Raw genomic sequence first — 12,204 nt, 5'->3', positions numbered from 1 at the left:
TTTCGTCTAAACCGGTTTTTGGAGCACATTGTGACCAATTTCATTCAATCCATTAAATTAACATTGCTAAGATATTTTCTATCACTTCTAATTAAATTAAGTTGAATTTTGATTAATTAGTTAAATTCGATTAATTAAAATGAATTAACTTAATTAGTTTGATCCAATTCCAAACCATCTTTTCATAAATAAATTCAATTTCAATTCATCATCCAACACAAACCAATTTCAAAAAGCACAATCATACAATTCTCGATTTAAATATCGAGCCCATTTTAAAACACCCTTGTAAGTCGATTGCTCTTTGCATCGCCATCAACCTCACATAGCTTACTCTTGGGCTTCCTTACAATGAAACCTACTTGGTTATTGATTAATCGAGTAGATGAAATAATACAGTAAATAAAATTTGTTTCATTCATAAACACGAATTCAAACCACTTTTCAAACCATTCAATTTCAAAAGAATTTTTTCTTTTAGACATAAAACTTGGGATGAAAAGGAGAATAGTAAGCTTCTGCTTCACTATCTCTCGACTATTCGAATAATTGGCATACGCCATATTGCTCGGATTTTCGTCATTCATTTAAAACCCTAAAACTCCATAAAATTAAAATCACTTCCCCAATTAATTTTAAATTCTAAAAGCTCTATTAATCTTTGAATGAAAAGGAGAATAGTGAGCATCCGCGTCATTATCTCTCGATTATTTTGAATAACTGGCGTACGCCATATTGCTCGGATTTTCGTCATTTAATTAAAACCTTAACAATCATACAAAATACAAATCATCTTCCTAAATTAGGGTAATACTCAAAATATATCTTTTTATAAATTTGGGATGAAAAAGGAGATAGGAAGCGTACGCCTCACTATTTCTCAAGCACTTGAATAATTGGCGTACGCCATATTGCGCGAGTTCTTGTCACCCGATTAAATCTTAAATCACACAATTTCAAATCATTTCTACAAATTCCAAATCCTTTTAATCCTAAATTCCAGATGAAAAAAAGGATAGGGGGCGTACGCCTCACTATCTTTCGATTATTCGAATAATTGGCGTACGCCATATTGCTCGAATCTTCGTCATCAAATCAAAACCACAATCGAATAAATCCAAACCTACCAATTCAAATTCAAACTATTTTCGTAAATCACATACAAACATCAAGACATATCTTTCACAATTTAAACCTCGGATGATAAAAGATGAGAGGCGTACGCCTCGCCATCTCTCGATTATTTGAATAATTGGCGTACGCCATATTGCACAAATTATCGACTTCCGACTAAAATACGCTAATTAAACTTGGATAAGAGAATAGGTGGCGTACGCCTCATTATTCTTTGGATAAGCAAGTAGGGGGCGTACGCCTCACTACCGTGCATATTCAACATCCACAAACAAACTTTCAAAAAAATCGAACGAAAAAGGACTAGAAGGAGGACGCCTTATTATTCCTCGAAAGAATTGAACGGTTGGTGAACACCACATTGCTCAATCTTTCGCCGTTCTTCAAAAACATCTCAAACAAATCAAACTTAACTTCTCGCCCCGAGCGATCGAAACCAAAACACCCAAACACATCAATTCAACCTGTCACCTCCGCGTGACCAAAACCTCATCAAAAGAACACTGTCAATCCTTTCTAATGCGCACAATAAACCAGTGCTAGAGCCTCCACCGAGAGTAGACAAGCCAGCGTTTAGCCGTTAGAACGCCGACCTACACAGTCGTTCATCAAAATAAAACCCACCAAATATTCGTAGTAGCCCGAACTACGAATGCTCTGATTTCCTTATTGCATCATAAGGATACGTAGGCAGGAGATTGCTGTATCTTCGCGAGCACACTAATAAAAAACCTCCCATTTCCCCCTCCTGAGGTCTTCATCCATATCTATCATCAATTCTAATCACTCGAAGCAAGCAGATAAACAGTCAATTAACAGTCAAATAGCAAAATCAGACTAAGAGGTTCCCGTTGAGTACAACGGACGTAAGGGGTGCTAATACCTTCCCCTTGCGTAATCGACTCCCGAACCCGAATATGGTTGCGACGACCATTATTCTTATTTCTAAAGGTTTTCTCGATATTTTCCTATTCCTTCATTGGAATGAATAAAGTTCGGTGGCGACTCTGTTTCGAACATTTTTTCCGCGTCCTATCGCGAGGGATCGCATTATCACATTTTTTTAGGTGCGACAGACTGGCGACTCTGCTGGGGACCCTGCTCCAAGCAAGAGAGAGTCTAGCCTAACTTAGTCTGATTTTGCTATGACTGTTGGAAGACGTTCTTTTCTTCCATACTTATTTCTTTGTATTATTTTCTGATTGCTTGTGTTGTATGTATTTTATCTTGATACTTTGATATGGGACTTGGTATATGTTGTGAGATAAGCTCCATACCCGAGCTTCGAGAAAAACTTAGAACCCGGAGTTGTGTAGTATTGAACCGAGGGGTGTACACCTCATTGGGACAATACGAAGACTCCACCTAGAGTAGATCTGTTTAGAGTTTCCATCACAATATGGCTAGCCCATCATTATGGGGGAGGTTCTAAACATGATCCGTGACTCTAGGGACCTCGCCTTAAACCCAAGTTTTGTTTTCATGATTGGTGATTATGTAGTATTGAACCGAAGGGTCTACACCCTGTTCGAACAATACGAGAATCCCACTTATATTAGATCATTTTAGAACTCCCATCACGATGTGGCTAGCCCACCATTGCGAGGAAGTTTTGAACTTGATCTGTGAGTCTAAGTTCCTTCCTTGAAAACATAACTTTAGAACCTACCTTTGGGGATTTCTAGTAATCAGAGAAACCTTTGCTTTTTCCTTTTATCATGACGTACCTGACGTGTGAATAATCTTGAGTTTGTATTCCTCTGCAAAAACATGGCGAAATTTCATGCATTTGCATATCATAAACATGCATTGCATATCATCTTCCAGAAACAAAAACTCACACCATATTCTACCCTTTGTCCAGTAACGCTGACTACTCGACACCGGTACGAGACACGCCGCAACTACAGGATGACACTCGAACAACTGGAAGCAAACCAGGTTTCGATGAGGACAGACATTGACTCCATGCAGGCAAAGATGGATCGCCTGCTCGAGACCATGTTACTCTTGGCCCAGAAGGAGAAAGATGCAGAGACTAGCGCCGAAGCCAGGAAAGTTGCTGCCCAGTTTGGATCGCCATCACTTAGCATCCCTGGAGTAACTGAACTTGATGGTAACCCCGCCCAGCCTAGAGGAGGACCGATCCCTATTCCTGTTCCCATGATCAACATGAATCCCCATGAGCACTCTGCTACATCTGCTCGCCATGGATCCATGATGGGTGATGAAGATCCATACGACGCCTTCTTCATGCCACAACCCGCCAAACTTGCTGTTGGAGGTATCTCAGATCCAACTGTTGATAGACTCCATGCTTTGGAGGAAAAGTTTAAGTCCTTGGAGGTTCACACTACTCCCGGTTTGGACGTTGTTGACATGTGCCTAGTGCCAGGACTCGTGATTCCACAAAAATTCAAAGTCCCAGACTTTGACAAGTACAAAGGGATCAGCTGCCCAAGAACACACCTCAGAGCCTACTGCCGCAAGATGGCTGCCCACATCAGTAATGATCAACTCCTGATTCATTACTTCCAAGATAGTCTTAGTGGGGCATCCTTGGAGTGGTACATGCAACTAGAGAGGGGCCAGGTCCAGTCATGGAGAGACCTTGCTGAAGCTTTCCTCAGGCATTATCAGTATAACACTGATCTAGCGCCCAATCGCACACAACTGCAAGACATGACTCAACGTAACAACGAGTCATTCAAGGAATACGCCCAGCGTTGGAGAGAGCTTGCAGCTCGTGTCCAACCTCCTCTCCTTGATAAGGAGTTGATTGACATGTTTATGGGAACTCTGCACACCCAGTACATGAAGAAAATGGTAGGGTCCAGCTTCCCAGCATTTGCTGAGGTTGTCTCTGTAGGAGAACGGATTGAAAGTCAAATTAAGAAAGGAAAGCTACCTTGCGCTGCCAATGCTTCAAGTGGGGTGAAGAAACCTTATCCCAATCTCCCAAAGAAGCCGGAAGGGCAGACCAATGCCATAATGAGAGGAGGAGGATATAGGGCACGTCTATATGATCCTATGCCTTACGGTCAGGTTGCCGCTGTCGTCCCGACACCATATCAGCCACCACATCAGCAACCATATCAGCAACAATATCAACAGCCATATCAACAGCCGGCTTACCAGCAGTCGCATCAGAATCAACATCAACGTGCTCCACAACCACGTCCACCTAACCAACAGAGGGCAAGGAGGCCAGAAAGACATTTTGATCCTTTTCCAGTATCATATAGCAAGATCCTCCCCTACCTACTAAAGGATGGATCGGTTGTTCTGAAGGAGATAACACCTGCAACTCCACCATATCCTCCAGGCTACGACGCCAATGCTCATTGCGAGTATCACATAGGTGCCCCAGGGCACACAATAGAGAACTGTAAGGCTTTCAAGCACAAGGTTCAAGACCTGATTGATAGTAAGGCACTTACATTCACGCCAGTGAGGCCAAACATCGCAACAAATCCCATGCCAACGCATGCAGAGTCGAGTGAACCTCGGAGGTAAAGCCTCTCACTGGCCTGAAAAAAACAGAGCAATTTCGCCGAAGAATCCAAAGATGAAGGCCTGTTTCCTCGAATGAAGGCAATCATTATGCCATTTTTACCATTTCGCATTCTTGTAATTTGATCTTGTTTGTCTAAGTACTGTATGCTTTAAACATTGTTATTTTTAATTGGTCTTATTAATGGGATGATTATGCATGTTTTGAATCAATCTTTCATATTCACCCATATTATCACATTTGCAAATCACAAACATATACTTTTCCACTTCACCTCCTTTATCGCACTATTGTTAGTAAATGTTGGAAGGAGGATGACGAAAACAAAATACTCATAATTGCTGATTGTATGATGTCGGATAAAACCTACTGATGATGTACAGGCATTGTTTCAAAATCCCAAACACCGGAGAGATAAGGAGTTAATCCCTAGTCAACCACTTCGAGCCTAGAAGTAGAAGTTTCTTTCAGATCTAAAAAACCCTTACGCTTAACTTGGGGCAGGGTAGTGTTCAGTTAACTTGACTACACTTTCGAATTACAAAGATGAAATATCCCATACAAGGATCAACCACATGATATTCTTCACACACATCCTGAAGTGTCGAAGGAACCATACAAATCCAAATTTTATGTTGGTTGTTCTTCAAATGACTTGGCAGTCACAATTCAAAAAAAAAATCAAAGAAAGAGCCCGCTAAGTCAAACACCTTAAAAGGGGACTTAGGCAAAAATTGGGGCAGTCCCGATGGATTAAAGCTTCAAACAAAGCAGTCCATGCAAAAGTTAGGGATCAAAACAAAAATCGAAAGAGACAATGAAAGTCTCCAACAAAACAAAACAAGATTCAGTGACCACCATACCAAAATCAAAGGGTCACCGACATCCAAAAAAACGAAATAAGGTGGCTGCCATTCCAAGAGACCTTGAATCACCATCTTTATCCTTACACCTGCAAAAGACGAATGTGTGTGAATTAACTGAACGTAGGATTGGAGATCATCATGAAGAAGGGGTGGGTTAAAATGAACTTTGAGCCTTATATCCTTTTGTTTCAATAACCATGAACCAAGCCACGTTACAACCTTCAAAAGACCTAATTGAAGTAGGGTTTATTCTAAAAGCATACTACAGCAAGGTTGAGTAAACTGACTCCCAAATATTTGCTAATATTCTATTCTCACTATATCATTCACACACTAGCTAAATCAGCACCGCGTTTGGACTCATGATCCACTCGCCACACACTACCACAACACTCCAAATGAATGATTGTTTTTCACAACTTGCATAACCGTTGCATTAAAATCACCATTTCTTGAATAACAATTCTTAATTGCCAGTCAGTACTTGACATCGAGTAAATTCCAACAAGGGGCAATTCAAGAGGCACTTGATCGTTGGTGCTGACACGAATCGAGACCATCTCATAATCCTGTGAATCATGGGCATGGCATCATCTTGATTATATTGACCTAAGAAGTAGTCAGTATAAGACAAATCTCCAAGCATCAGTTGATCAAGGAGGAAAGACACTTCAACACTTGGCCCGTCTGGGGCAAGTCCCCAAAGGCTAATCAGGGGCAAGACAAGTTGCAAGGGGCAAGTTCCCTTCATATCTTCAAGACAATCAAGCAGATGGCGTCAGACACTAATGACTGCTTGAATTCGTAACAAAAACATCGAAAGTCCATGCAAGTACAACATCACATCTTGACAAGAAACCTTGCAGCACGTCAAAGGCATAATCATCATGCGTTGATCACGTCGCTATGCTCAGTTACAAGCTGACCAAACACTTCAGAAGAAGAACTGAGATCTTCTCGAAGACAGATACACATCATATCAGCAAGAGATCAAACTCGGGGCACCAGAAGTATCCACATTTGTTATGTGTTCATCACATCATCAACTACCGAGTGTCGGGAAGTCAGATCCTTTCACCAATCAATAGCTCAACCCATATTGACAATTACCAGAAAAGCCAAAGTCCACCTTGATGGCATCCACACAAAAACAAATACAACCAACACTGGTTTCCAGAAAACACATTGCCTTTGAAAAGGGGGGGCCAATCCCAAACAAGCCAATCGGTCTTTGCATTCAAACATGCATCACATGCATCACCTCATACATAACACATACATATCATTCATGTACATAACACGAATCAAAATCCAAGGTTTAGTCGTAGGCATCCAGGCCAACCCTCAATCGAGTCATTATTTTCCTCTGAGTGAGTTCCTACCCCACTATTGGGCGTTCCCCATTGAGTTACATCCTTCAACCTTTTGTTGATAAGATGTTATCCTCAGCTAAGTCAAATCATTGTTTCTTTAAAACACTTACCTTGTTTCACATTGAGCGTCCCTCAATGAGTCGTTTCCTGTAACCTTTTGTTGACAGAAAATACATCTCCTCAAAGAATATTGGGTCTGCAACCTTTTGTTGTCAATACCTCGAGCAAGTCTTAATTAGCAATGTTCCAATACTACCAACAAGTCGGGTTTACTGAACATTGACAGTAGCCCTTATTCTTCGAATATTTTTCTCACTATCATCCTTTTGGTGAGAGTCCCCTGATGAATAATGATCATCGTCCTGTTTACGATAACCATTATCCTTTTGGTATTGGTAAATCCTTGACATTTGTGATCTTACTGTCATCCTTTTGGTGTCAGCGATCCTTGAAGTTTTGGTCCAACCTTCATCCTTTTGGTGAATGGAGACCTCTACAATTATTACAGCCTACCGTCATCCTTTTGGTGTCGGCAATCCTTGTGGTGATAAGGATCCTTGTCATTTTGGTTCAATCATCATCCTTTTGGTGATGACGTCCAGTTTAATATAAAATCATCCTTTTGGTGATAGAGATTATGGAGTTTGGTTTAAACTATCATCCTTTGGTGATGGTAACATTTGGAAAGTTCTACCCCACTGTCATCCTTTTGGTGTCAGCAATATTTGAAGTCATTATAACTTATTATCATCCTTTTGGTGGTAACAAGTTTCGAAGTTATGATTCCACCTTCATCCTTTTGGTGATGGTGATTGTTGATTCATTATCATCCTTTTGGTGATAACGAGTTCTGTTGTTTGTAGTACCTTCATCCTTTTGGTGATGGTGACTATTGACTTATTATCATCCTTTTGGTGATAACAAGTTTTGAAGTTTTGTCCTTATTATCATCCTTTTGGTGATAACAAGTTTGTGTCTTGATCCTACCTTCATCCTTTTGGTTATGTTGATCAATTGTGTGTGTGCTTATTATCATCCTTTTGGTGGTAACGAGTTGTGTCGTTTGACAATACCTTCATCCTTTTGGTGATGGTAATTGTTGACTTATTGTCATCCTTTTGGTGATAACAAGCTTGTGTCTTGATCCTACTTTTATCCTTTTGGTGATGGTGATCAATTGCGTGTGTGCTTATTATCATCCTTTTGGTGGTAACGAGTTGTGTCGTTTGACAATACCTTCATCCTTTTGGTGATGGTAATTGTTGACTTATTGTCATCCTTTTGGTGATAACAAGTTTGTGTCTTGATCCTACCTTCATCCTTTTGGTGATGGTGATCAATTGCGTGTGTGCTTATTATCATCCTTTTGGTTGTAACAAGTTTTGTCGTTTGACAATACCTTCATCCTTTTGGTGATGATGATTGTTGACTTATTATCATCCTTTTGGTGATAACAAGTTTGTGTCTTGATCCTACCTTCATCCTTTTGGTGATGGTGATCAATTGCGTGTGTACTTATTATCATCCTTTTGGTGGTACTAAGTTTTGTCGTATGACAATACCTTCATCCTTTTGGTGATGGTGATTGTTGACTCATTATCATCCTTTTGGTGATAACAAGTTTGTGTCTTGATCCTACCTTCATCCTTTTGGTGATGGTGATCAATTGCGTGTGTACTTATTATCATCCTTTTGGTGGTACTAAGTTTTGTCGTATGACAATACCTTCATCCTTTTGGTGATGGTGATTGTTGACTCATTATCATCCTTTTGGTGATAACAAGTTTTTGTCTTGATCTTACCTTCATCCTTTTGGTGATGGTGATCAATTGTGTTGTGTGCTTATTATCATCCTTTTGGTGGTAACAAGTTTTGTCGTTTGACAATACCTTCATCCTTTTGGTGATGGTGATTGTTGACTTCTTATCATCCTTTTGGTGATAACAAGTTTTGTATTTATCTTACCTTCATCCTTTTGGTGATGGTGATCAATTGGTTGTGTGCTTATTATCATCCTTTTGGTGGTAACAAGTTTTGTCGTTTGACCTTACCCTCATCCTTTTGGTGATGGTGATTGTTGACTTATTATCATCCTTTTGGTGATAACAAGGTTTTGTTTTGATCTTACTATCATCCTTTTGGTGATGGGGATCCTTTGAGTTGTGTGACTTATTATCATCCTTTTGGTGGTAACAAGTTTTGTTTTTAATTATACCTTCATCCTTTTGGTGATGGTGATCGTTTTTGACTTATTATCATCCTTTTGGTGGTAACAAGTTTTATCTTGTATCTTACCTTCATCCTTTTGGTGATGGTGATCATTGAGTTTCGACTTATTATCGTCCTTTTGGTGATAACAAGTTTGTTGTGTAACTATACATTCATCCTTTTGGTGATGGTGATCATTGAAGTTATTTAACTTATTATCATCCTTTTGGTGATAACAAGCTTTGTTGTTGGATCTTACCTTCATCCTTTGGTGACGGTGATTTTTGAAGTTGATGAGTCAACTATCATCCTTTTGGTGATAGCCTTGATACTATACTCTCGGTAATGAGAAACTTTATCAGAATAACCACCATCCTTTTGATGACACATCATCCTTTTGGTGATGGAAATCTTTTGGATTGTGTCTACCTTTCATCCTTTTGGTGATAACGAGACTTATCATTGATTTTACCATCATCCTTTTGGTGATGGCGATCTTTGTTGTATCCACTATAACCATTATCCTTTTGGTGATGACTACTTTTGGAACTCAACTTATCCATCATCCTTTTGGTGATGACGATCTTGGAAATCATGGTGAACTATTATCATCCTTTTGATGGTAGCAGTTAATTCCACTGTCATCCTTTTGGTGCCAAAAAACATGTACAGTTTTGTCTTTACAACAATAACGACTTGTGCAAGATTTGAATGTTGACTCGAGGGTTGGCTTTGATCGGACATCCTACCCCAATTACCTTGGTGCTGTTAGAATCCATTGCATTTTCTTTCTGCATCCATTTCATTGCATTTCAAAGGACAAAATTTGGATCTTCTTGTATTTAATTACCTTCTACCACGAATGTATGAAGACTGTTGTCATTCTTACCTTCGAGTTCAAGATAATTAAATAGGGGCAGCTGTCATACCCCAATTTTGTCCGGGCATATTTAAAATTTTCATAAAAATTGATTTCATTTTTTAATTTGCATCATATGCATAACATGACATACATTGCATCATGAATAACGCCTAAAATGTCAGTCAGAATGAATTTATTTGAGAATACAGACAAATCAGTTGAATCGTTAAAATTTGAGGAAACAGTGTATTTTTCAAATAATGTGTTTTGTGCTGACAATTTTGGTGTGATTGATTTAATTTTCCGTACAAATTTGCACTCAATTTCTATTTCTAATTGATCAATAATTTTTGGTTTAGTTATTCAATTAAAACAAATAAAATTTGTTTAAATTAAATATTAATTAGAATTTGTTTTTTTATAATTCCATTTCTTTAAGTAAATAATAATTATAAAAAATTGTGCATTGGATTCCTATACACACTCACAATTCTCTCACCACGCCTCATCCACTCACCTCACAAAATCCGAAAAAAGATCTCTCTCTTCCCTCACCCACACTCACTCCACGTTTTAAAACTCTCTGCATCACACATCATTCACACACATTCCTCACCCTTCACACGATTCACTCTCTCAGAAAAATTCTCCAACATCTCCCTCTCAACCCTAAATCACCTCACTATCACCTTTCCCCATTCTCACGACCCCACTCTCCTTTCACTCTCCTCACTTCACGCCTTCCATCTTCATCACCTTCAATCGCCGCTTCTACCACTTTAAACCCTCCACCGCTCAAAATCGCACCACCATCAAACCCCCAGCCGCCGTACTCCTCTCATTTTTCATTCACCACCGTCAAGCTCCACACAACTTCCGCCTCTTCAAAACCCACGCTCAAACCCTCTCCGACAAAACCCTCACTTCCGCTCAACCTTCACTCAACCCACAAATCCAAAAACCCGCCGACAGAAATCAACCCCTTTCATCGTGAGCTAACACCCCAATAACCGTCGACCTCACTCCGATTCTCTCAACAATCGCCATCACCGTACCGTGCCGTCGGCAATTCGTCAATCCGCAACCGCCCTTGTCCTTCATCAACAGCGGTCTTCACCGTCTGTATGCGTAGACCTCGCGAAGCCGTCACCAAGAAGTTTTCGAGTTTGTTGTGTACTTTTCTGTTTTTCAGGTACCGATCTGGTTTTTCGCCAAACCCTCACTCCATCGCGTGACGCTTTTGACGTATCCGTGAACCACCTGTGACACCACGTTTCGGCAATAAGCAGTTGCGTACGGGATCCTCATAACCGAAACCAACACGTAATTCCTCTTGTTACAACCTTTTTCTATTATCTGAGCCTATAATATAGCATATTTTGGTGGTCTGTTTTTTGGATTTGTTAAGAATTGTCGAACTTGATTTAATTTGTGTCCAAGTGACCATGGTGTGTTAATTATCTGAATTTATATTTAGCTCTGAGTGGTATGATAATTTTGGTCTGATGTAAATTGGTAACCAATGTCACTACTGTTGGGTTTCATTTGCATTTTATGAAGAATTGTGTGTTGGATTTCATCTGCAGAATTGTGAAGAAAGGTTGTAATGAAATTCTCAAGTGTTAGTGGCAGTTGCTGTTGAGTTCCTTAAATTAATTAAAGTCGCATGTTAAGCTGAGTTTTAATTGATATGTTTTTGAGTTGCATTGTATTTATATCTAATGTGCCTTTCAATTTTGATGCTGCTTGGATTAAACATGTAAATATTGTGAGTTTCAATTGTGAGTTAAATACAGTTTTGAGCCCATAACTCGTTATCTATTCAGTTTTGGATTAAATACAGTTTTGAGTTTAAATTTTGTGACAAATCTTTACTAGGCCAAGAGTTTAAATTGGCAATGTTATTTAGGAAGAAAGATTCATCTCCATGTAAATATTAGTGAGCATAGACCTTGTAGAGATTCATCAAGATACCGGACTTATGTGGTGAAGATAATATGTGATGTTATTATTGTTATGATTATTTGCTTCATTTCCTTGAAATTCGAGATAATCTTTGATCCACAGATTCGGTAATTCAATGTCGTTGCGCCGCCCAAGTTTTAATACATTAATTGTATGATTTCACCGTGTTATGAATTCGCGAATGACATCAATTTTATTGTCATTTCGTCTAAACCGGTTTTTGGAGCACATTGTGACCAATTTCATTCAATCCATTAAATTAACATTGCTAAGATATTTTCT

General features: G+C 39.3%; 1 long non-coding RNA gene across 1 annotated transcript; it reads left to right on the top strand.

The window, feature by feature from the left end:
* The first annotated feature begins 10,440 nt into the window (after window positions 1-10,440).
* Window positions 10,441-11,782, top strand: LOC127087598 (uncharacterized). The gene is made up of 2 exons (XR_007789984.1): window positions 10,441-11,280; window positions 11,544-11,782. It is a non-coding gene; the product is annotated as an uncharacterized LOC127087598 (long non-coding RNA).
* Window positions 11,783-12,204: the final 422 nt, after the last annotated feature.

This window comes from Lathyrus oleraceus, chromosome 5 (genome assembly GCF_024323335.1).
Source record: "Lathyrus oleraceus cultivar Zhongwan6 chromosome 5, CAAS_Psat_ZW6_1.0, whole genome shotgun sequence".
Lineage (NCBI taxonomy): Eukaryota > Viridiplantae > Streptophyta > Magnoliopsida > Fabales > Fabaceae > Lathyrus > Lathyrus oleraceus.
The sequence above is the reverse complement of the archived record's forward strand: the minus strand, read 5'-3'. Positions and strand labels throughout refer to the sequence as shown.